This window comes from Emydura macquarii, unplaced genomic scaffold (genome assembly GCF_026122565.2).
Source record: "Emydura macquarii macquarii isolate MOO-44397 ecotype Brisbane River unplaced genomic scaffold, CSIRO-AGI_Emac_v2 contig_2473, whole genome shotgun sequence".
NCBI lineage: Eukaryota > Metazoa > Chordata > Testudines > Chelidae > Emydura > Emydura macquarii.
Window position 1 is genome coordinate 35,337,378 of NW_027132610.1, and position 25,410 is coordinate 35,362,787.

A 25,410-nucleotide genomic window follows, 5' to 3' on the forward strand; every position below is an offset into this window, starting at 1 on the left:
TGACATCAGTCTTCATGTGCAAAACAAACAGACAGAAATTACAAACAAAACACACTATTTTATTTTTTCACTGCCTTCCCCAGTGTACACCTGCCAGAGACTGGAAGCCTCATCAAAATGTTTTAAAGGTGGATCACCAGGGACTTGTTTCTATCATTTGGGATTTCTCCCTTGTCTGCACAACTTTATGGATGAAATTTAATAACCTTTTTATCAGAAAATGTGATCTATATTATGTAGCTCCGCTTAGATTCAGACCACTATCTTCTGTGTGTGAATACCAAATTATCTCTTCCTAAAACACACATTCTTAATGTATCTGCCATGGTGAGAAAGAAATTCATATTTATTGCATGCAAACCAAAATCTGCATGTTTGCCTGAAGTTTCAAATTCAATCAACTGAAATTTCTAGGGGAAACTAACCACAGTTGGTTCCTTGCTAGCTCTGAGGGACTGCACAGAGACACACATAGGGCAACTATTGCGGGTAAGCAGTGAGAATGGCTGCAGGAAAAAGGCTTGGTAGCTTCCCAGCTGTGTGAGTGACCTTTGCTTGCATTCACTCATCAGTATGAATGAGTTTCACAGAGGAATCAAATCTCAAATCCAAACATTATTCAACCGCAATGCAACTATTTCGCACAGCTCTACTTTTGAGCTTCTCGAGATTTCTATTCATGACCTGGAGCATGGAGTTAGACTGGTGCATGGAGTGAACACTTCACACCCAGATATCATCTCTCCCACATGGAAGAGCATGGCTCAGCCACTTCCAGGACCCCCTGGAGTGAGCTCTGTGGGTTCCGTGATTTTTGCACCTGGAGGGATTGGAGACTGTGGGGAAGAATAAGCAGGACGGAGGTTGAGGCAGGACCTGGGATGATAGACGTCGTTGTTCCTCCAGCCCTGTAGAGATTCTTTGAAAAAAAGTGATATTGCTTGGGACTTGAATGATGCAAAGTCTTTGCATTGTCCCTCTGCACAGGGATGAATTTCACCCCCTGTGAATTATAAAGTCAGCTATACTATATGGCACTAAAACTTGCAGACTTAGCAAGACCTTACTATCTAAACTCCAAGTTTTCATAAACAACTGCCTTAGACAAATCCTCAATATTATATAGCCAGAAATAATCACAAACAAAGAACTCTGGAGGAGGATGAAACAGAAACTGATAGAATAGGAAATTACAGAATGAAAATGGACATGGCTAGGATATACATGGAGGTAAGACCCAAATAACATAACAAGACAAGCATTGGACTGGAGCCCCCAGTATAAAAGGAAATGAGTTAGACTAAGGATAACATGGAAATGCAGAATAGAAACAGAACTGAAAGCTGTCAAAATGATATGGGAAGAGCCTAAGACTGCGGCAGTAGATTAGCAAAAAATGGAATGCAGTAGTGAAGGACCTAGGTTTTGCATGGAATAGAGAGGTATAAAAGAAAGAGAGAATTCAAAAGCTACATGTGTCAAATTCCACATTAATTGTACACATACTAATCAACAGCTGAATTCTGCTTTCATTTATAACTGTGAATCACCACAAACTTCAGTGGTGATACATGGGTGTAAACAAGAAAGAACAATGTCCATCTGTATGTATGAAGACTTACATTACACAGAGTACCAATATGTTGAATCTATATACATTAATTATAAACATTTCACTTACATATGTGAATTATCCTGTAGGTTTGGAACACAAATATTTTATTAGCTACAACACAAGAATAAAAAGTCATCTCTTAACAAGAGATAACACTCAATTAGAATTTGTTTTTATTACAAGTCACTTCTATGATTAAAAACCATCACACCAAAATCACAAGCAAGGGAAAATGCATAAAACAGGATTTATATCTGTTTAAAAATGGAGTATTGTTACACACATATATAAAAGACTACTGAAAATAACTTGTGAAATATTCTGAGATAGCGGCTTTTAATTAACCTGATAGACTTTTCAGTGAAAAAAAACCCTGTGATCTTTTCTGCAGTAAATTACTGTTCACAGGTGGACATAGTCGTAGGGCAGGAACTTATATACAGAAGTGTGAATAAGTCTGTTTTGTAAAACAGTCATGAATGGATGTCAGGTTGCATTATCACAGGAAAAATGAGAGAGAGATCATGGACAGAGTAAAAGATTGAAAAAGAAAGAGCTGATACAGGCAAAAATTCAAAAGGTAGAAACGAGAATGAAAAGCACATCAGATTTGGTAGATAGCAGTAACAAAGTTAGAACTGTGGCAATATTGTAGATTGAGGGCATATAAGACTAAGAACACAGAGCTCAGAATGAAAGTGTTAGCTTGACCTCTCATTACTGTGAGAAGCAGAGGCTCCAGCACATCCACTGAAAGAAAAGCCATTCACTTCAGAGTACAGCTGCTGAAATTACAGTCAAAGTTGACCTGTTTGAAATGCTTGTTACAGATGAGGTTATGAACCTTAATACAGAAAGCAAGTTACCTCTTCCTGTCTTCTTCTGGCAAAAAAAAATCTCATCTGATGCCTGTTTACTGGCTGGCAACTGTCTTCAACGTCTATAGGAATTTTTAACTTTAAAATACTGGTGTAGGGGGTGTTGTTCCTCCTGACCTGTTTACTGGTTGGCAACTGTCTGCAAATGTTTCTTGAGTAGCTAAGGAATTTAATATTAAAATATTGGTGTGTGGAGTTTTGTTCCTCACATGCAGGAAACTCTCAACACCTGGATCTCTTCCTGCCAAAATGAAGCAAGTCATCTGCAGCACCATTCATTCACTGACCCAGACTTCTGGGACACCCTGCTCAGGTCAGAGACCTATCTGTTCAGATATGGTAGGGATCAGAGGACCAGGAGGGAGCAGGGCCACCTTAAAATTAATGCAGCTTGAGGACACATTAGCTTATCTCACAAAATATTTTTCAATGGAATTTGTCAATTCAAAAATGCTGAAATCAAGACATTTTTGCAGGACTGTCAATTTTGACAAAATTCTGCTGGAAACAAGGCAGGTTGCTAACAGAAGCCCACCTGCCAAGTAGGGTTTGAAACAGTCAGAAACCTTCCTGGTTTCCTGTGAGCTCAGTTATCCAGGACCTTGACAGGGCTCCCAGGGCTGCCAAACTCCCAGCTACCTGGCTCTGGAGCAAGAGAGGTGAGCCAAAAAACAGTAATTCCATTTAATGGAAACTTTTTAATTAATTTTTGTTCTGAATCAGAATAAAAACAAATTCAAAATCCTCCATGAAACTGAATTACCACTACCTGCATAACTCTATTGGATTTATTATAGAATAGCTGACTGGTAAATCTAAACTATAAGGGTGTCACCCAGGCTATGTATTACATCAGAGGATGAGTAATAAAATACTCTAATTCAGTATGCTGCATAGAATGCCTTATGACGACATTTTGTGTGAGACTAAAAGAAGATACTCAGTTTAGGGTGAAATTTGTCCCTCTGCAGGGAGATGGCACAAGAACTATGTACCACTCAAGTCCCACTGAAGCCCTGTTTTCAGTGGAATTTAACTGGTGCGCAAGTCTTATACTGGCCTTGTGCACAGGGATGAATTTCACCCCTTCTGGATTCTGTTTTAATCTTTTCAGTTTTTCTTATTCTGTCACAGGAATTCCTTAATTGTTCCCAGGCACTTATTCCTTTCACTTTTTTCATACAGGGGTGGTTAACTTGTAAGATTTCAGCCTCTGAGCATGTACCCAGTGTACTATAAAGGTTAATGCAAATAGCATTTCCAGCTTTAGGTGGCACTGTTCCTTTAAATTGGCATAAAGTTATAATCTTGTTTGAAAGTTTTACTATTGGTCAAAAAATTTTCTATAGTACTCTGTGTCCTGTTTGTGTATGTAACTATATTTGAATAACCGAGGCCATGAACATGAATAGTGTTTTGGTACAATATGTTTTATAAACAGATTCTAATTGTTTATTAATAAAACATGATTACTATAATATTTGTTCCAATATTATTTTTAAAATGAAGTAATATTCATGTAATTCATTATTACTTTAATGGTGCCAAAAAGTGTGTTAGGCTCCTGCCAAAACACACAAAGGGTAAGATCCCTGACTCAAGCAGCTTAAGTAGTTTGTGATTAACACTGATTTAACTCACTGGAGATAGCATATTGAATTGAGTGGGGTTTGGATTGAGCCCTGGAGCCCCAATCCTGGAGAAAATTATGCACCCGAGTAATTCTTTTTCACATTGTATCCTGTGTTTCATGGTATTTTGTTGGGTTTACTTTGCAGTAGCAGTGCACTAGTTGCATATCTGACTCAGTAGTTAATTTTTGTGAGGTATTGCCATTTTGGCAATTAATTAATTGATCTCTTTGTTCAACAGGTCTGTCCCACTGGTCTTCAGAGAAACTATAAGGGCGACTTTGTCAATTCAGCTGGTAGTTTATCTTTAACACAATTTTGTTACATACTTAATAGCTTACTCAATGCAACAGGCCAAAATGATCAGTTTTTTCCAGAATAAGATAAGCTTCAACTGACAGTGTTTTATGAGTGTGTCCATTATTAGTCTTTCCCAGTAATTTGTCTCCCAACATGTCAGCTGTCTGTTACTTGCACACTGAGTTTGGCTTTCAATACCATAGCTTCAAAAACTGCAGAGATGTGACTCAGAGTGTGTAACAGCTAGCTGCTTTTTGTCTTATGCGAAGTCAATTAAGTAAAGCAGGGTTAATCACAAAATGCATAAAGTACTATAACAATCAAGCAGAAGAATAGATTTCTTCAGGGTAAAAATATATTGATGATTACCTCTGATTTGCTTTTGTTGGTTCCGACTCTTGGAAGTATGTACCTCATAGAAATGATTCACTTCATCTAGCAGCAAGGATCTTGGTAAACATGGATTTCAAACCTGGATTTCATGTGGGTTTCGAATGTTCGGAAGAGGTACAAAAGAAATTTCACTGAAGTCTTAAAAGCTTTCTACTAAAAATATGTTCTGAGAGAAGATGGTTTATTATCTGCACCAAATTGTTACCCCTTCACCCCACACTCTTGCTATCTTCTGGGGCAAGGACTAAAGGAATGATATCTAGAACAACAGCATGACACTTCCAGTTAGTTAAAGGCCCTACCTGTATGTTGACTAATATTTACTAGCTATCACTGCTCTGCTGCCTTAGGCTTCTCTGTCTCTCCCTCCTTTGTTGCTCTCCCTCATTTATACTGGGTTTAGCCTCCTTCACGAGTTTCAGCTGTGAGTGTCTGCCTCCATGACTGGCAGTTCTTGCAGCTGCGCATGGGCATGGCAAATCTGTTTTTTTGCAGGTAGGGAAAGCTTCCTTCCTAAGTCCTGAATGGGACTTGTAGATCCCGTTGCACATACTTTTCATACATGAGTTATTGGTTGCTGCTGTGAATGGGATACTAAACAAGAAGGACCAGTGGTATAATCCAACATTCATATATTGCTAACAAAATTGAGAAAGAGATATAAAAGCAGTTAAAACATTTAACTGTGACTGTGTTGATCTGATGTTCCTCATGAAATTATACTACTTCTTATTCTGATAATTCTACAGCTGATCCCAGAAACATATACATATAAAAGAAAATATAGACCTTATACACTTTGATCCCTTAATAGGGCCCTTATGGAAAAGTTCTAAATAATTTATTAGAAAAAATATAAAATTTCTATGTTTTCTCAACTGTCCTATAGAATTTCATAGAAAATTTTATCCCTGTTATAAAATTCAATGGTACTGTTCAAAAAACCTATAAAAAGTTTATCAATCTCTACTAAACTCTATATGATTTACAATAATCTCAAGAAAATCTGAAAAAAATTTTAGAGTCTTTATTTGTTTAATTCCTATTATATTCCATGGGATTTTCCTATAAGAGCTGATGATTAGGTGAGTCTCCCCACGAATGTGTGTGTATGTGGTGTACGGATCCAGAGCCTACCGAAAACATTTAAGTGGCTCCCATTATTTTCAATAGGCTCTAGATCTAATCTTTTAATATGAATAAAGATACAATGTTCTCAGAAGCAAAATTGCAATTGCAATTTGAGCTAATTTTGAGTACTAAGTAAACAGAACAAAACAATTTGTGATACTTTAAAATTACATTTTGGCTATTTAGAATTTAATCCATATTTTAACATATTTTTAAAACAATAAACAGCAGTTATTGATTCAACTCTGTATCAGCCATTGCTATTAACACCATATTCAACTTTTAAATAAGCATAGTTTAGTTTTCTCCTTATTTGCTTAGGCAACACCCATAAGGAAATTCAGCAATATTCATCATCTCTGTCATCTGTCAAAGCTGAATCATTATCTGCTCCAGCAGACGGTATAGAGCAGGAAAACTTCTGAAGATTCCTTTTAAGGGGATATTCAACAAGCCCTCCAGTCACTTAATCAATTACAATGTTACCAACAGCATTGGATGTATTCTGAATTTAGAGTAGAGAAATAGGCGCCTGAGAACACGACAATTAAAGTTATATTTCAGCATACTGTAATTTTTTTCTCTGTCTGTAAAATAAAGCAAGAAGTCATCACACCTTAAATTGACAAATATAAAAATCATATAGTCTTTTTTTGTTAAGTCTTAGACCAGCCTCCCAATAACAGATAGATCCTTAAGAAGGTAGGACAGTGAGTAAGAAGAACCTTATACGTAGGCATCGCAGAATTTGATTTTTAGGGATTTTTTATCATTTTGATGAATAATATCGATGTTCATATTTAAGGTTTTTTCTATTTCTATCAAGTTACATTTTTTCCATTGCACAAAATTATGGGATTTAAGCATTTTAAATTTTTTTTATCTGTCTAAATTCTCACCATTGCAGGAAATCATGGGGATGTTAAACAATAGTGGGTCTCATACAATAATAATTTAATGACAGTAGACACTGAGATTCCAAATGTTAAAACTTTATAACCATTAAAACATAAATTGTCAACATCACATGTCAAAATATACAATTAAATATCCTTAAACCAAACTCTAACTAGTTCTCAAGCACCATTTTTGGGACTTTGCCTAACTGTAAATTTCAATGATCATCCATAGAAATTTTTTTCTGTCAGTTTCTGTGTGCATGGGGAAATTGATCTTTAATGACATTTACTAATAAAAATCTAATTCTTCCAACCCTAAGTATATAGGAGTCAGTATTTCTTTACATACCTCTTTTGTGCATATTACATACTTCTTTGGTGCATATTCTTAGGCATGGCCAGGACTTACTGTCAGTATTATCAACTAAAGTATGCTCTAACACATATTAAAGTGTTGTGTCATGTCAATAATTTAATACAAGTTACCTGGACAAGGACTGTACGCAGTACAGTATTTCTCAGGTCTATTTAACTCTTTTAGGTCCATGCCAATATCTTCCAGTTTTTACATAGTTGTATTGCTAGTTTGATTCTGGTCTCAGATACCTACATGAACGTACATCTCAACCTACCAAGGGACAAGTGTGGGATGCAATGTGTGAAAAGGTCCATCACGATGAATGCAAAAAAATTATTCATATTAGAAACTTACTCCTTCAGTGTTGTGCTTTTCCATTATAGCTGCAGAAATTTCTTTAAAGAAATGTGATATTGTCTTGGGGTATTAGATGCACCCAACTAACACACATTTTCAACCATAACTCTAATATGTTTCATTCTTAAACATATGAAGTACAATAATGTAATATAATTAGCATTAATTTCTAAGATTGGCCCTGATCTTACAAGTGGATCTCCTGTGCCAAAGTGGAGCCCCACTGAGATATACACAGATATTTGCTGGACTGGGGCCATAAATTTTAAATACTCTATTTATCTCCTTCAAAGCACCAAGCAATAGAATCACAAAGGAATTAGGCATGATGGCACTGTGCACTGCCACACCTAACTTTTAGGTGCTTAGAAAATCACTGGGATTCATAAAGCCTGAATTCAGCACTTCAACTCCCTGTACAATGAATGGGGAGAGATGAGCATTTTAGAATGGGATTCACAAAAACCAGCACACTAGGCAACTTATCACCTAAACTGGCCAATGGGAAAGGTCTACTCACCCCTATCGCAGACATAGGCATCTCCCTGTGCTTGGGATTCTCAAATGCAAACCCTCTTTTGGAATTAGGTTCAAATGCTATTTGGATAAAAAGCTGTGGGGAAAGGAGGACAACACCCTCCCACATAACTTTCAGCCCAGTGGTTACGGTATTCCTGTGGGATGTGGGAGACTCCCAGCTCAAGTCCCCTCTCCACCAGCAGGGGGAAAGGGATTTGAGCATGAATCTGATACCTCTCAGGTGAGTGCTGGAAGCTAATTTGTGGGGCTCTTGCAGCCTCTCCTATTGAAGCTGTTCCAAGTTGGATAAATTATGAGAGCGTATGTTTGTGTGTGTGTGTCTGGTAATGACTCTGTAGCCTAGTGGTTAGAGCACTCACCAAGGCAGTAGGGAACCGCAGAACCAGTCCTACTTCAATGACCTTTTTTTAAAAATGTATTATCCATAATGGAACAGCTTCAACAGGAGAGATTGAGGGAGCCCACCTCAGAATATCCTTTGTGGCTCTGCAGGGCCAAACTTTTTAAAGATGCATCAACATAATCAAACATAATCTAATTTTGTGCCTGCAATCAGTTGTGGAAACAAAATTGCAATTTAAATTATAGAAATTATGAAGCTAACTAACTTGATTTGTAGTTTCATTCAGGTAATTAGATATCTTAACTCTATTATCTGCACCTACAATTGGCTGTAATTGCAAAATTACAGGTCAGCTTTACAACAGCCGAGGGGCTGACCCAAGTTTAATTTTTTAACCTGCTGTGTTAAATATATGAAAAAGACTTTTGCTTTCGAAACCAAGAGGTAAGGCAATATGGTAATGACCATCTACTCCATTCAAGTACCTTAAATACTGAATTGTTAAACCCAGCATTTAGAGAGAGAGAGCACTGTGACGCAATGTACCCCATGAACACCCTTACGGTGTGATTGTGTATCATTCATGTTCAACCTTATAGTGCAACTGTGTATTGTTTAATGCAAAGTATGTCATGTAAGGTGTTTTTGAATGCTCATGACATGCTGAGCATTATTATTATGATAGTATGCTTCTTGTAGTGTCACATGCATGGTTATGAAGCTCTCCTATGTAATATTCCCAAATGTGTGTCTCACATGGCTTGAATAGATCAAGGCAAACACAAAGCAGAGTGAAAGTTCACGCCTTGCTGAGTCATGCATACAGGAACAATAGACTGGGCTAAGTATCTGATAAGGGGATGCTCCTCGACTCAGGATGTGGAGAAAACCATGCACGGATACTGGTGTTACCTGACCCTGAAAGAGGGTGAGATGGGGCCCCAGAGGTGGGCACAGGAACATGTTAAAAGGGGCGACATTTTGGTCTCTAAAGCTCTCTCTTGCAATCCATCTATAAGACAACATCCAGATAGACTGTCCTCAGGGGGGAGGCCTGGTTGGGGGCTGATGACCAGCCTGTGGTAAGAACCAGCTAACACTGTAAGTGTTAAACTTCGTTTAGAATGCAATTTGCTTTTATTTCTTCCTGATCAGATCTGACATTCTTCTTCTTCTTCTTCTGGCTTATGATCACTTAATATCTTTCTGTACTTAATAAACTTAATTGTTTGTTTTATCTTAAGCAGTGCATGTGGTCTGGGTGTGTGAAGAGACTTCATTTAGAGCGACAGAGCTGGTGCATATCAATTTCTTCGCTAAACTGACTAATCAATGAGCTTGCAGATTCCAGTGGGCAGCACTGAACTCTGTAAGATGGCAGTTCTTAGGGTTGCATCTGTGACTGGGGATATTAGCTGGGAGTCACATCATTGCATAATCCAATGAGTTGTTGGCCAGAAGCACTCACTCAGGTGTCTGGGCATGGACCGCCCCAGGAGTGGGAGGTTCACAGAGCATGGCAAGTGCAATATGGGCCCCAGGAGTGGAGGGATTGGGGTGACACAGTGATATATCAGTCCAGATTGCACAGGGGGATGTCACAGGCACCTTAAATAGAACATACTTCAATGAATTTTTTTCCCCATATCTCTATTTTTGATAAAATAATTTGATGTCATAATGAAAAGGAGTTATTTTCATGAGGGGAGTTATTTCATGAGAGGTATCAGATACATACAGAAACACTAGATACAAAGACAGTGAAAGAAGATATCAAAAAGTCCTTGTTTTAAACTTAACCTTATTTATCCAAAGAACAATTCTGGAAATCGGGCATTTGAATTTCTGTTTTTCCCTTTAGGTGCACTGTTGAGGCATAGCATGGCAGAGATCTTTTTAATTCCCCATAGAGCTGTAATATTAAACTGTAGTATTTTATATGCTTACAAGACAACTTACAAGGTCTTTCTAGTTCCTTTGTTGAGAAAATGGAGTTTTCACTACTTTGGATACTTTGGATATGATCAGTCACAACCATCTTATATTCACTAAGTGACTCTCTCTTTTAGCTGTCTTTCATACATAATTTAGTAAGTGCAGCAACCTCTGAAAGATACTTCTTCAGGAACAATTTTAATTTAGCCTATTAAAAATAAATTCTTATAGCTGAGCTAAAATATATAGTTCAGATTCAAACTTCCTTTAGGGGAAACCAGAAAGCAACATGACAATAAAGGGGTTACCCCTATTTAAAAATAAGTGGATAAATTGGATAGTTTCTGATGTCATTGATTAGTCTTTAAAAACATCCCTTGTGTAAAGAACAGCTCAATAGCTCAGCAGGAAAGATAGTGTAATATATTCATCCTGGATCATTAAAAACTTTGGAAATGGTGAGCTATTTGCTACTCTGGGAAAGGGATTAGATACTGTATTATCAACTCCAGAGCTGCCAGATACAGAAGCTAGTATTCTATTCATACCTTGTATCTTTCAGTCCCTAAGGATACTTCCTTTAGGAGAAACCATTGATTTATGCCATCTGATGTACAGTCACTTGCAAAAAGTATTCTACCATTCTATTTCCCTTCATGACTTTTGTAGAAGGAACCATTGATTTTTACTTTTTGGAATAGATTTTTTAAATATTTCTTTAAATACTTTCCTTTCATCTTCTGTGGTGTCATTCATAGGAAAAAAATGAAGTGTTAAGAAACAAACTTTAACATTACAGATACATAAGTATACAGCATGCAAATATGCAGATTTTGCAGGAATACTACACATTGTACTTGTATTTCTCTGAGGGTAAATTGAGCATATTTTCTGGGGAAAGACTGCCCATGAATGTTTTTTACAAAGGGAACTTTATGCAAATACACTATAACTTTATTTTGGATTCCATGCAAACTATTTTCCAAAAGTTTTTGCAGAGTAAATTCTTTAATATAAGGCAGTGGACTGTGGAACATATTTGGCATAAATTACAGAAAACAAGTGTGTAAAAATATTGTCTTCAAAATAAATCTAAGCAGTGATGCATCACAAAACTTAACTTGAATTAAAAGTAATTCTTAATTGTTTTAACTCTTTTGAAATATACCCTTAGATGTATTAAAATACCATTTTTCATCTATTGGATTTGTCCAGCAAAATCAATATTTCTGTATTCTGGGAGCTGATATTTACATACGGTGTCTGTTTAGCAATATCACTTGACCTTCTACATAGTGCCTTTTCTTGCAGATATGTGCATATAAAATTGTTGTGCACTAATATAACCTAAGTCCATATACTGTTTGTGGATATAAAACAGTATTTGTTAGTTGATTGCCAGGAGAGAAAGTATAAACATTATGAGCTCAAATTTAACATATAAGCCCCTACTGGTAATTATTGAGGCAAATCAATCATTTTTGTGCTTAACACAGCTTAAGGGTAAAATAAGGAAGGAGTGAGAGGAAAGGCTTCTTTGTTTTTCTTTTCTTCTTCTTTTTTTTTTTGTGTGTGTGTGTGTGTGTGTGTGTGTGTGGCTTGCCTTCTCTATGATGTATTACAAAGGCCTGAAAGGATTTTGTCAGAAAAGAAATTGTTTCTGCCTCATACATTTAGTCTTGCATACCTGGGAAAACTCTATTGGGCCAGGAGAACTACTGAAATGATTATATCACAAGACACTGTACTGGGAGGGGAACAGAATATTAATCAGGCTATTCAAATGGTTGTTATGCTGCAGCATTTGACTGAAATCTACATTACAAAGCTCTGTCTCTGTAACTGGTATATATATATATATATAATACTGCAACACAAACAGTTCATCTAAAAGGTGAAGTTCAAAGAGTTTTTAAATTGAGGGTGAAATCATGATTCTGTTGAAGATAACTGGAGTTTTGCCATTGACTTAATGCAGCTAGGATTTTACCCTGCGTTTCAGTATCTTGCCTGTTTTTATGATCAGGAAAATTGGCCTGAAAAATTTAATTGAATGGAGCAGTGCATACTCTCAGATTTTTTTTTCAGGCTGCCTATAAACTCAGGAAAATATCAGTGCATTGGTTTACACTTGTTTCACAATTTCAAGTTTAATTTTGCAGCCTCAAAATTGCAAAATTTGTTCCCTGGAGAGATCTGAAAAAAGTGGGTAAAAGTTTTAAGGGGACATTCAAAGATAATTATAATTTACACACTAATTAACAGATATATTTGTGAAATACTCAAAAAAAAATCATTCTACACTCCAAGAGTAAGTATGATAACTTTGGGAAAGGTATTTTATCTTATTCACACAAATAAAGAAGTGTAATCCATATTTTAAGTGCAGATTTCAGCACAACCTTACCTTTTCCAAAACAATTTGCCTTTGGGCAGAGAGCTAAGGACATTTTAATATCTGAATGTTGAAAGTTACAGTAAGTTATGGCCAAGTGAAAAGGGACTTTTACAATGGGAACACTTAAGCAAACTAAACTGTAGTAGTCACTCCCATTGACTTCAATAGCTGTTGGATCAGGTCCTGAGTGCTCCAGCTCTAATATTACAAAGTTAAAGTTAAAAAAATCTAGTAAAATTATAGCAGCTCTCTGAGGTGTTTCATTAGGATGGTAGGGGCTCCCTGCAGTCTCTCTTTTTCACCCCTCTTCTCATAATTTGGCCCTAAAAATCAATATTTTTGAAGAAAATCTATATCAATTAGATTCTGTTAGAGATATAACTTGTTTTATGACATTTTCCTTACCGTTACATGGTCAAAAAACTCAGAAGAGGATAAAATACTCTAAGAAATGTAACAGTGGAGGAAGAGACTGAAGCTATTAAAAACAGACTGCAGAAGTCAGCTCAGCTGGCCAGTGAGGAATAGGGAAAGGTTATGGTCCCTGTCTTCTTTGGGACTAGTGCTCCTTGTAGAACTAGACTCTTCTGGTCTTTGCTTCAAGGAGCACAAAGATTGTGATTGGATGGCCCCTCCATAGCTGTTGGAAAGTGTGTGTATTGTTGCTTCTCCCCCACAATTCACACCTCTACAGGACTAGACGCAATCTGGCTTTAGGGGTTTATTACTATTTATTAAGTCAGTACCACAAGACTGAATAAAGATCATGATCTTGTGAACACACTTTGCGTAGAACTTCCACTGAAGACAATGGAAAATTATATATTAGATCATTTTAAAACTCAGTCTCTATGATAAGGTTTGCCCCAGATGGTTACAGCCCTGTACACTAGTCATTTATTCCAAGTACAATACTACCTTAATACACATTAAGGCCAAATTCATCCCTGGTGTAACTCCCCTGATGTTGGCTCAAGATGGCAGCTTGAAAGTAATCTATTACTTTGGGTGTAAATGGAACTTCAAAGAACAGGAATATGAAAGGAATGTGTATACTTAAACTTTTCTCTGATAGACAAAGGACTAGTAATCTGATTATTCATCACACCTGGAAGTCTTGGAATGAGATCATATTTTGAAAATCTGGCCAAAAAGAAACCTCATTTCCCCACTAGGGAATGAGGCCTACATAAAAAAAGTAATTAATTATATTGTTTAAAATTCAAAGATAAACACAGGCCATATTCTCAGCTGAGGAAAACCAGAGGACAGGTAGCTCTACACTGTCTTTCCTCTCCTCTGATCTTGCCCTGGAACATCCCTAAGAAGTAATTTAAAGATTGCTGTGCTCCACTTCACAAGCAACTGCAGCATTATACAGCTGTAATCCTGACTCCTATGCCTTCATGCATATATGATCCACTTGTTGGCTGTCAGGTGTACTTTCCCACACTGGTAAAAAGTAAATTAACATATTGTTAATATAAAAAGTGATTAAAATGCATAATTACCATTTACTTCACATTATAAGAACGAAGTCAAGGTACCTCAGTGCTAGAGCTGGTTTTTTTTTTTAAATGTCGTAAGAATTTTAAAATTATTATTTAATATGTGTTAGTTAAACAGTGACAGTGTGCTTCGCACCAGATGAGACACAACATGAAGACAGTTTCCGTGCCAGAATCCTTACAATATAAGAGCCCAATGCTATATACACGTGCCTTCAAATATACAAAAACAAATACAGTAACAATGCTTTTTTATTAGCAAAATTCTAGCAGTCTGTGCTGCACCCCAATAGTATTTCCAGGTTGACCAATGGGAACTGTCTGAGTACAACAGGAGACCAGCCAAAACCCCCCCCCCCCCACTCACAGTAAGGATCTTTCTAGAAGTTGGGAAAAGATATAAAAAGAGTGATAGTGACATCATCACTTGGTCTCTCTCCCCTCCCCCTCCCCCCACATCTCAACACCTGGAGGAAGGTCTGGAGGAAAAAGACTTTGAACTGGGGCAGAGTGGACCCAGGCTGGAAAGGGAGTCCAGTCTATGTATTGCAGATCTGTAACCTCCTTGTAACTTCTGCAGGGTGAGAAAAGCTGTTTAATTCAGCTCTCGTTTAGACTAAAAGTTTAGGATTTAGAATGAGTGTTTACTTTTTATTTTCTTAAGGTCACTATCTCTAGCCTTTATGCCTATCACTTATAATCACTTAAAATCTTTCTGTAGTTAATAAATCTGTTTTATATTTTTCCCTAAAGCAGTGTGTTTTTCGTTGAAGTGCTTGGGCAAACTTAGTTCAGTTTACAAAGGCTAGTGTGTGTCCACTCCATGCTGAGAGAGTGGAGAACTACTTCATGGACTTGCACTGCTTAGGGACCTTGAGTAGTGTAAGATGGTGAAGTCAGGGAGTGTAGGACTGGAGTTGAGGGAATTGGCTGGAGCCTCTCTATTGATAATTCATGAGGGGCTGGGAAATAATTCATATAACACAGTTGGGTGTGTCCCTGCCTGTGGATGGCTGTGTAAGTACAATGCCTGCCAGAGGTTTGTAGCTTGACATCAGCATCACATTGTCAGAGGCAGCCCAGGTTGGTGCGTTTGAAGGGTTCATCGGTCCCACAGCCCACAGCTGTAGCCTGGGGACCTTGTCCCAATGTATTAGGAGGGGAAGCTGTGGGAGAAAGAGAACATGTCCTTTCATTAGCAGAAAGAAGGAATTTTATTTCCTATCCAAAAGATAGTGGGTTAAAATGATCCTCTGAGTCTAGATGTGTCACTATTCTATAATTGCAAGGGGTGGAGGAGAGATTAATTCTGCTGCCGGATGATGTTTGGTGAAGGAAGCTTTTCAAATATAGCCTGAGGTGGCAGTGGTGCCTCCAGAAATCACAGTTGTTACTGGGCAAAGATGGGCAGACCAGTCTGAGGTTGTAATAGAAATGTCACCTGCTTTAAAAATGTGGCGTTTAATTCAATTTACGAATAATGTCAGATTAAGGTCAGTAGGATGGTACAGGTCCAGAGCAGCTGTAGTAGCAGTGGGTTTTCTGTGTGTGTGTGTGTGCGTGTGTGCGCACATATCTATCCATGGTTATTTTCATGGAACTTCACATGGTTGTAGGGCTCTGCCCATGTCAATCCAACAACAGGATCAGAGCGTAAATGCCTAATTATTGCTGAAATGCCATAGTATGATTAAATATATAAACATGTCCCTTTGTCTACTAAATATAATTATGCATCTAAGCCTACACTACTTTGTATTTATTTTTAAGTATCGTGTGGAAAATGTAAAAATGTAATAAATGCGCAATCTCCAGATTTACTTAACAGTATTATAAAAACATTCTGTCACTTAATTCTTTGGCATTGACACAATAGAAAAACCAACAGGCCATAAATAAATGCAGAATAACATCAAGAATATGGCTCCTTTTCAGTTCAGGACAATTTGAAAGTTGTTTATATTAGCTATTTTTGTCCATTTATCTATCATTTTAGCCTGCAAAAAAACTAATTAGGTCAGTGTTCCTTAATCAAAGACCTACTCAGGTTATGAATTATCTAATTGCATTTTATAAAGGTTTTAAATAGCGAATGTAATACTTCACAGTGAAAAGAAACCAAGGATGTTACAATTATAATGAAAGACAATTTAGGACCAGGACTCTTAGCTTGAGTTGAGCAGTCATGTTGAAGGGATGTTTCATTCAGAGTTAAATAGCATTGTAGGTAGAAATAATGTAATCCTAAATACCTATTATACTTTAAGGGCTATTTATGATGTAACTCCTAGAGAAAAATAGAAAAAATGTTTCAAATATACATGAAGGGCATCGTATATATTTCATCTTTTCAACCTGTGAAAATTCTTTACAAACAATTTATTTCTGGTTAAACTTCAGATTAAGAAAAAAATCATTTCCTGAACTTCAACAGAGAGCACACTTGCGTAGACCATCTCAGACATGACTGTCTGACAAAACCATCCACTTACAATGGGTCATCTGCCTAAGGTTTACAATTCACTAAATGAAAGATTGCCAGGCTTGTCGGCACCAGGTACTCTACATAGAATACATAACTTGCATTGCTAGTGATCATGCAGTTTCTCAAACTGCTTTGCAAATGTGCTTCAAATCTGTTCCAGAGGACCCATCTGCCTGGATGAATTTGATTTAAACTTAATGCTTATTCACCCTTGGCCTTTCTTCTAAGTGTAGGCATTCTTTACTAAGGGGGCCTCTGAATTCAGTTGGGAGTGTTCCAGTTGGAAAGATCTAGCTTTGGAGACTACAACTCCCATGATGCCTTGGGGAAGACCGAAAGACTGCCACTTCTAGAGGATGCAGGGAGAACATGTGGTGGGCTCCATCTTAGAGAAGAGGAGCTGAGATCCTAGTCAGGGAAGCTGAGATTATTTATGGAACAGTGTCGAGGTCAGGAACTGCTGTTAAGAGTCTTCTGGGGCTTTGATGAAGCAGGGAGTATCGCAGACAGTTGCTGGGTTTCACTGGAGCCAGGGCAGAGACTATTGCTGTGCCCAGAACTGACTGCAGTGGGCCCACAATGTAGGCAGCATGAGTAACCACCTTTGTTGTTTGGGAAAGTGATTGCAAGAAAAGGGGGTTAACGATTAGATTTTAAGGGGTTGCCTGAGTCTATGTCTTCACAACCCTGCTGACTAATGGAAGCCTGATCCTGGCTAGCATTGATACTATCATCCCAAAGGTTAAGATGAGAGATGGAATGAGAGTTATTATATTATATATTCTAGTACATTACATTACTATTACATTATTTTATATTATATTTATATTTATTAGATTATAGCTATTGATTTTAGCTATTGCTTGATAAAAGTGATTATCTTAACACTAACAGTGCCACAGAGAGAGAGAGAGATGTATATTATAACTGATTCTAGTGGTAGTTATGGGCACTGAACACCTATGGAAGTTAGACATTATAGATGAAATCCCATTGACTTAAATAGGACTAGAATTTCACCCTGTATGAATGGAAATTGCACAGGCACTTATTTTTAAAGAGGCTTATTATACCAGCTGGATGGAAAGTATTTCTGTTTAAATAGTGTGAGTTAATATGAAGATACTTTAAAATATATGCCTGATCTAAATACTAGAATTGCCATTTAGGATGTCTGAAGGCTGAGGAAATGGAGGAACATTGAAGAAATATCTATAAATATGAAATGCAAGTGATGAAAAGGGACAGAAATCAGCACTGCTGTGTACATAGGATATTGCCAAGTAGCAGCAATATGAAATACATTCTGAAACCTGTGAAATTGCAATGGTATGAAAACATATTAAAGTACCATAAAAAGAGTAGTAAAGTTATTTAAAAATGGGACAGCATTACCAGACTTGTTATTGAACACAGAATAAAAATAATAGCTGCCACATTCAGATATGAGAAAGGTAAGATACATGGAATAAAACTTATCAGGCTAAGGCTATATCATTAAAAGACAATATTTAGGGGAGCTAAAATTAAACGGAAGGATACTGAGTTATTATGAAGAAAATCTTTTTGATAAATATCTACTATTAGGAAGTTACAGATATTCTTAGAAAGAAGCTTGAAATCTTTCCTGCATCTCACCTATAAGGGGAAAAAAACAAATATTCCTAATGTTGTATTTTGTGGATTCTCATTTTCAACAAGAAAACAAAAGAAAGAACTGTGTTCTAGTGATAAAAATATTAAAATAATTGAATACGGGTTGCCTTAAAGTAATATTGCAAGTTCTGCAAGTTGGTTGTGGAATGTATGTGTTTATCAGTAAATCAACTGGTAAATTAATATTTTTATTAGCATCTATCACACAATTCCTGACTTGGCACCATTCTCTTCTTCCTTTCTCCTTCTCGGTTCAATGACTATTTCACTGTTTGCTAACTTAGGACTGACCTGATCTTGGACCACTGATGTCAATGGGAGTTTTGCCTTTGATTTCAATAGAAGTAGCAGGATTCTAAACTCCAAGAAGGGAACCCATTTCCACTTTCTCTCTCTTCTAGGATGTCGTCCACAGCCCACTGGAGTCAATAGAAAAAGTCTTTTTGACAATAATGTGACATACACAATTGTAACATGGAACAACATTGTTATTAGTCCCTTTTCAAATATTAATCTCATTTATAATCTTGATTGCTGTTCTGCACGTGGAACTTCTGCTGATTTAAATGGAAGATCCCCACAAAGAATGACCAGATGATCAAAATGCTTATTGTATTATCTGATCCTATATAATGTATATACTTTTGCTTATCTTGATAAAACTGTGATGGAAAAGAAAAGTGTACATTGACTTGTTTTTATATAAACATTATTGCTCAGTTCTCCACATATAGCATTTCTGTTCATTTCTTTTAAAAGTAAAATGTCAGCCACGGGTGTATGTTTATTGTAGCTATAAGATTGTAAATTAACTGCTGCTAGCTGGACATACAAAAGAGGGTGCTATTAAACAAAAGTGTGTATATAAAGGTGGTAAAGCAATGTTTGAGTTCTGTAATTAAAAAATAATACCACAAAACAACAACAGAAACAAAGCAAAACAAAAAAACCTTAGATTTTCATGCTTCTTGAAGCTTCTTTCTACCCAAAGGATTCAGCAGTAAATTTATCACGTTATTTCATAGTCAGGAACTGTCACAAACATTTATTAAGGGCCTGATCTGCTACTCTTACTCATTTGGAATAGAACTTTACACTGTAAGTAATTCCATTGACATTAATAGGATGAAAGTTTCTATTCAATTTAAGTATGTCTAAAGCCAGAATTTGGCCCAAAGAGTTTAGCCCATTGTTTGAGTGGAAAATTATTCTTGAATTGATCCTAATTTCCTTTAATTATATTCATAGTTTTTATGTATTTGCCAAGTACTGTAGGCCAAAAAAATTAATCTATGGTGTGTTCATGAATTGTTTAGTGTTCATGCTGCCTAGTCATTTAAGTCATATTATTGTTTCTACTTTGTGATTGAATGACTACAATATTTTAAACAAGAGAGTTCATTTACAAAAAATAGATTATATTCTTCCAGTACAAATTTTCAACTGAATTGTCCTTCAGACTAAAATCTGTGAATTTTTCTAGATTCTCAGATGCTTTCACCAATGTCCAGCAGTTGTTGGAAAACTTGTAGAAAAGAAAGCACCTGACCCCGTGAATCATAGGAAATAGAACTTGTCACTTTTATTTCTGAATCAGTGTTGGTTTTATTTATTTATGCATTTTAACTGTTCAGCCAGGTCTACCTCAGAAACATTCTAGGAAAGCTGAAGAGAAAAGCAACATTCACTTTCCAAAATATTAAAACATTATTGGAAAATATTGATGGAAAGGTCTAAACTAAGGATTAATGGGCAGTTCTTGTAGAAATCTGAACCAACTAATGTTTGTTTAACTGAAGTGGAATAATGGGGAGGCAGCTTCTTAGCTAGTGTGAACTGATGTTCTTCCACGGGAGTCAGGGAGCAGATTTACACCAAGTGAAAATCTGGGCCTTTAAAAGTGCAGTTCAGTAGATACTGCATAGGGTTATTTTACCACCTGTTTACATTCCCCCTGCCATGTGACATTACTACATGTTATTAGCCTAGAAGAGTCCAGCACTCCAGAAACCCATTGTAAAGCTGAAACTGAAGGCTAGTCATTTCCCCATGATAAGCCCACAAGAGCTTGTCCAGTGAAAGATTCAGCCCAGGATGTCGGTGGGAGGAGAGTGCTGGCTGCTTTCCCACATTTGGCTCATATCTCAAGCAACAACGAAAGGAGAAGTTTGGAGTTGAGCTCACTGAACTTCATGATCTGCAGTAGAAAACTACCCCAATTTATAATTTTGGCTTACCTCTATTCTCCATGGCCAAAAATAATTGGGCAAAAACATTCTCTACTAACTTTTGCAATATAGCAAATTGAGGCTTATTAATGTTTCACGTAATTAAAAATATTCATCACTTTACAGAATGGAAATGATAGTGACCAGCTGGGGCACAATAGTGAATAACAGAGAGATGACTAATGAGAAAAGTTATTTATTCTGACTGAAAGCACTGCAGTCAATTACATGGCTATATTCAAGGGACAGTGAGGAAATCAGAGTGGAAATATTGCAAGTGACTTTTCATTTAGGAATTCAGGCCAAAGCTATAGGGCTTTTGCACTTTCACTTCTGCTGGGCAAGCAGGAAATCAAACTGAGCTACCTAGTCGGGGGTGGGGGAGGGGGAAGAGTCTGAGCAATAATCATATAGTACTAAATTGTGACTTGAACTATACTCTCTCTAACTCTCTTGCATGGACGTAAATCCCCTCATTTCTTATCCCTACATCGATGTGGAAGAGTCTAGTGTGGCTATGCTCACTGCAGCAGGTGTGGGGAGAGATAATAGCACCTTGCTTCCAACCCCTAGCTGGTGGCTCTGCTGTTCTGGCAGGTTAGTGATTTAATGTTGCTAAAGACCATCAATAAATTACTACCCCACCAACCCCATGCCCCAGGAGCAAGGGTAAGAATTGTGTCTCAGAGGTGTGTCTGCTACCAGATGAATGAGTTTAGGACAGAGTTGAATACCAAGAAGTTTGTGACCAGAAGCTGAGCGGTGAAGAATTCTGGGAGTTTGCCTGGGGGCTTTGGTGAGTCCACTATTCCTCTTCTTTAACGCAAACTTATTTGCTGTTAAGGGATGCTAGGAATGACCTAGGACTGGAGAGTGGTTCTGAGTGGTCCAGAGCTATTGTGGTTGGGGAAAGGGAAAGTGCTGTGAGTTGATCGGAGGCCTGTACAAAAGGCCATTGAACTCAATAGGAGTTATTCTGTTGTCTTCAGTGGGAGTTGGAGGGGTGAGTAGGAGTAAAAGTTAAAATCTAAGAAACTTGTAAGTGGTTTAAGCGGATGAATAATGAGAGTCAGATGATCCTTGGAGTTTAAGAAAGGTAGTTCATTAGGGGGAGGCAAATGTTGGCAAGAAAGGAGTGATTGTATCCCCTCCAGTTGCAGCCAAAGAAGCAATCAATGACAAAGTCAGGATAGCTAGAGATGGAAATAAAGCATCAATATTCAATAACCGTAGTATGCTTGTATTCCTAGGTAATGACTAACAGAAGGACAAGACCTGCATGGAAGCTTATCATTAATATCTTTAATTCTGTGAGTTTTCTAATTACTCCCAAATAGTCTAGTTGTATACATAAATGTATAGCTCCTACTTTTCAAGAATTACTATTCCAAGAATTGAGGATACAATGTGAAGGATAAGAGTGATATTAATGACATCTAAGAATAGTAAAGGACAGATGGGAAAGTGACTATCTCTGGTACATGAGAGGCTCCACCCATGCTCTTTAGACACTGGTAGAATTTTGCAGAGGACGGAAACTCCATTTTGCGAAGAATTGTGAGTTTTTTAAATCTGGTTTCATTCTGAATCACCATGGAAACTCCCCAAATTTGAAATTCTCTGCAAAAGAAAATTCTGTAGAAAAAGTCATTTTACATTGTTCAAACCATTTTGTTTCAATAAAATCTAAACATTTCATTTCAATGTTGCCTTTATTTTATATTATAATATAATACAAAATAAAATAATCAAAACAAAAAGTAATTTCAAAATGAAAAATCTAAACTTATCATTTAAAAAATGGCGGTCAGTTATTTCAATATTGTTGATCCCCACCCCCACAGTTTTCTCCTAAATGAAATTTCAGTGAAATTGACATGGTTTCACAAACCACCTCAGTTTCAACGGAACTGCATTTTCTGACAGCAAATGGTTCTGTTGAAGATTTTTCCAACCAGGTCTAGGTACTGGATGCTTTTAAATATATTGGGATTCAGGGGTTGTTTGGATGATGATAGCAATGCCCCCATGCCTGCTCCTTTTTCAGTACAGTTTAACAATCATGCATTTTTCCTAGAAATGGAAACACTTGGGTGTGTGGTTTAAGGTGGTTGTTCATTGTGACAGATGATCCTTATTAAACAGACAAAATTGTTTTGCTGTTAGAACAGCACAAAAAAACTGCAACAGTTAATTTCTTATGCTTGAGCTTAGAAATGCAACCAAATGAAAAACAAGTTAAATGTTTGCTAAATAAATTCACTATTCTTGTGTTCAGAATTTCAGAGATTTCTATACTTACATTTTCACCAAGTGTACTTGGGGACTTAGTTTTTGACTTCCTTTCAAGTCGAGGCATAATGCAGTTAAATACCCATTCATTGCTTTGAAAAATTAGGACTTAAGCTCTTGTAGTTAAGGATTGGGCTGTGAAATGCTTGACATTTTAATTGCAGCTAAATATTCACATTTTATAATCTTATGGGACTACAGGATATAAATCCAAAGTCCGCAAGTTGTCTACAAAATAACATTTCTCTCTGTAGAATTCAAAGCAAAAAATAAGTGACTTTATGGGAAACTGGAAGGCAGCATGATTATTTTTTCATCTATTTAGCATATCAGCTGAGTTAATGGCTTCCACCACCCCCAAACCTAATACTATGTTGTTAGTTAAGATACATTATCTGTAGAAAATTCTACAATACCATCTCAGGAAGAAAAGTTTTAATTATCATGTTCAAATAAAAAAACCTGAAACAAACTAGCTGTGTCTTAACGTTATTAGTGAAGTACCGTACCCACTGCTGTATTGGTTACACTTATGAAAAACAAAAATATCATTGCCAAGTAGCTAAAGAAAGTTATCTAGAGACCCTTGTTCATCTTGTTGTTTCCATACATACTTCACATGGGATCCTTTATACTGTATTTTTTCTAAGGATTAATATCCCTTATGAAATTTAGCTCTATGGGAAATGATAAATCTACATACTGGTTCTGTGGCTTGTGGCCTGGGAATTTCAAATATACACGTAGGATTTACTTTCTATTAACCTATATTATGTTAGCCAAACATCTAAACTGCATATTTTTTTTCACTTTACCATGTTCTTCAACAAAGGGAAAATAGAGAACAAAGAAATGCCCTTCCTAAGGATTCTCATGCTGGATTGGAAGAGGGCACCCAGAGAAGAAGATAAAGGACCCTGATTTTGACTGGACTTGGGTTCTAATAAAATATTTTGCGCAGACCTATTTTACAGTAGAAGTATTTTTTGCACTGCAGAGTTGATTTTAGGGACAGTTCATCTTACCACACACACTATTTTAGATTAATACCTAGACTGGGGCAGGTTCATAGATTACCTATTTAAGTATTACATTTTCCAGTAATTGTGGTTCATTAGTAAGAACTTCAGGAGTTAGTATGTGCAGAATTAGACACATTGCAGTGGTTTTATGCCTTCCTGAAAAGTTTTCTATATTGACCATTGTCCGAGAAAGGACACTGGAGAAGAACCATTAATCTGCTCCAGTTTGGTAGTTATGTTCTTATGGCAGTCTACTCTACAGACATTAAAAATTCTTTTTGAATCAGTATCAGTAACACTTCTGTGTTAGTTTTGGCTATTTTCCCCTTTGTATTTCAATTGGATGTATCTTGTTGCAGGGTAATCTTTACTACATGAAGGAAAAATAAAGTCAATTGCACTTGCAAACCTATGAGCGATGACAAGTAACTCTTGTACTATAGAAGGAACATTATATTTTTAAGATATTATGCTCTCAAATCCATTTTTAGCCAAGATGGTTTGTGTCTGGTGAGATATGATAGCCTTTTCATTTGAGAGATTCTTCTTGAAATATGGAAGTTATTGAATTGAAATTAGCTAAGCTCATCTTGTATGTGACATTTTTTACAGGAAAGGAGTAAATTTCTCATATAAATAATTAGTTATTCATGCATAACAGGAACAATTGATAATGATATTTTTAGCTTCCTATTATACCCAGTAAGTGAGACTAATTTCTCCTGCTTAGTAACAAAAACCGAACATCTAATATATTTGGCTTGCTGTTTATCACTAGCGAGCCAAAACCAAAATCACTTCCACACTTCAATTCCAACAGAAAAATTGCAGAAAAACCCAGGAGACAAGATCATATTCACAATATATGATATAAAAGAGACAATAGCAATGGAACAGAATATAGTCAGAGGATTAAGGTCTTCTACATATGCTTTGTAGATACAGAAAATAAATGTCAAAGGAAAGCAGAATAATTTATTTTCAAACTACGGGACATTTATCCAATGAAAGTGTTCTGTCACTAAGATTTCATTTATTCTACACCACCTGACTGATGTCAATTCATCCCTGTGGTGAAGCAAAGCCAGAGTCGCTCATTATAATATGAGAGAGAAGTGAAGTTCAGTACATTCAAATCTCTGCTCATCTTTAATCTGAATATTTAAAGTTAAAAAAAATGCACCTACATCTCCCAGAGAGTGGGAAGTTCCCAAAATGGCCCCTGCTTTCACTAACTCTGTGCCACTTCTCCCCATCACATACCCAGATAGCCATTCCTTGCACCAGTGCCAATATAATCTTTTGGAGATCTCAGTGTGTCTGGAAATTTGCCTGCTTGCCTCTCTGTCTGCTGTTTAACTTAAGTTTCATATTCCTTTATATGTCTGTGTTTGACCTGATGGTGCATACAATGAATTCTGGACATATTCACTGTATTGGC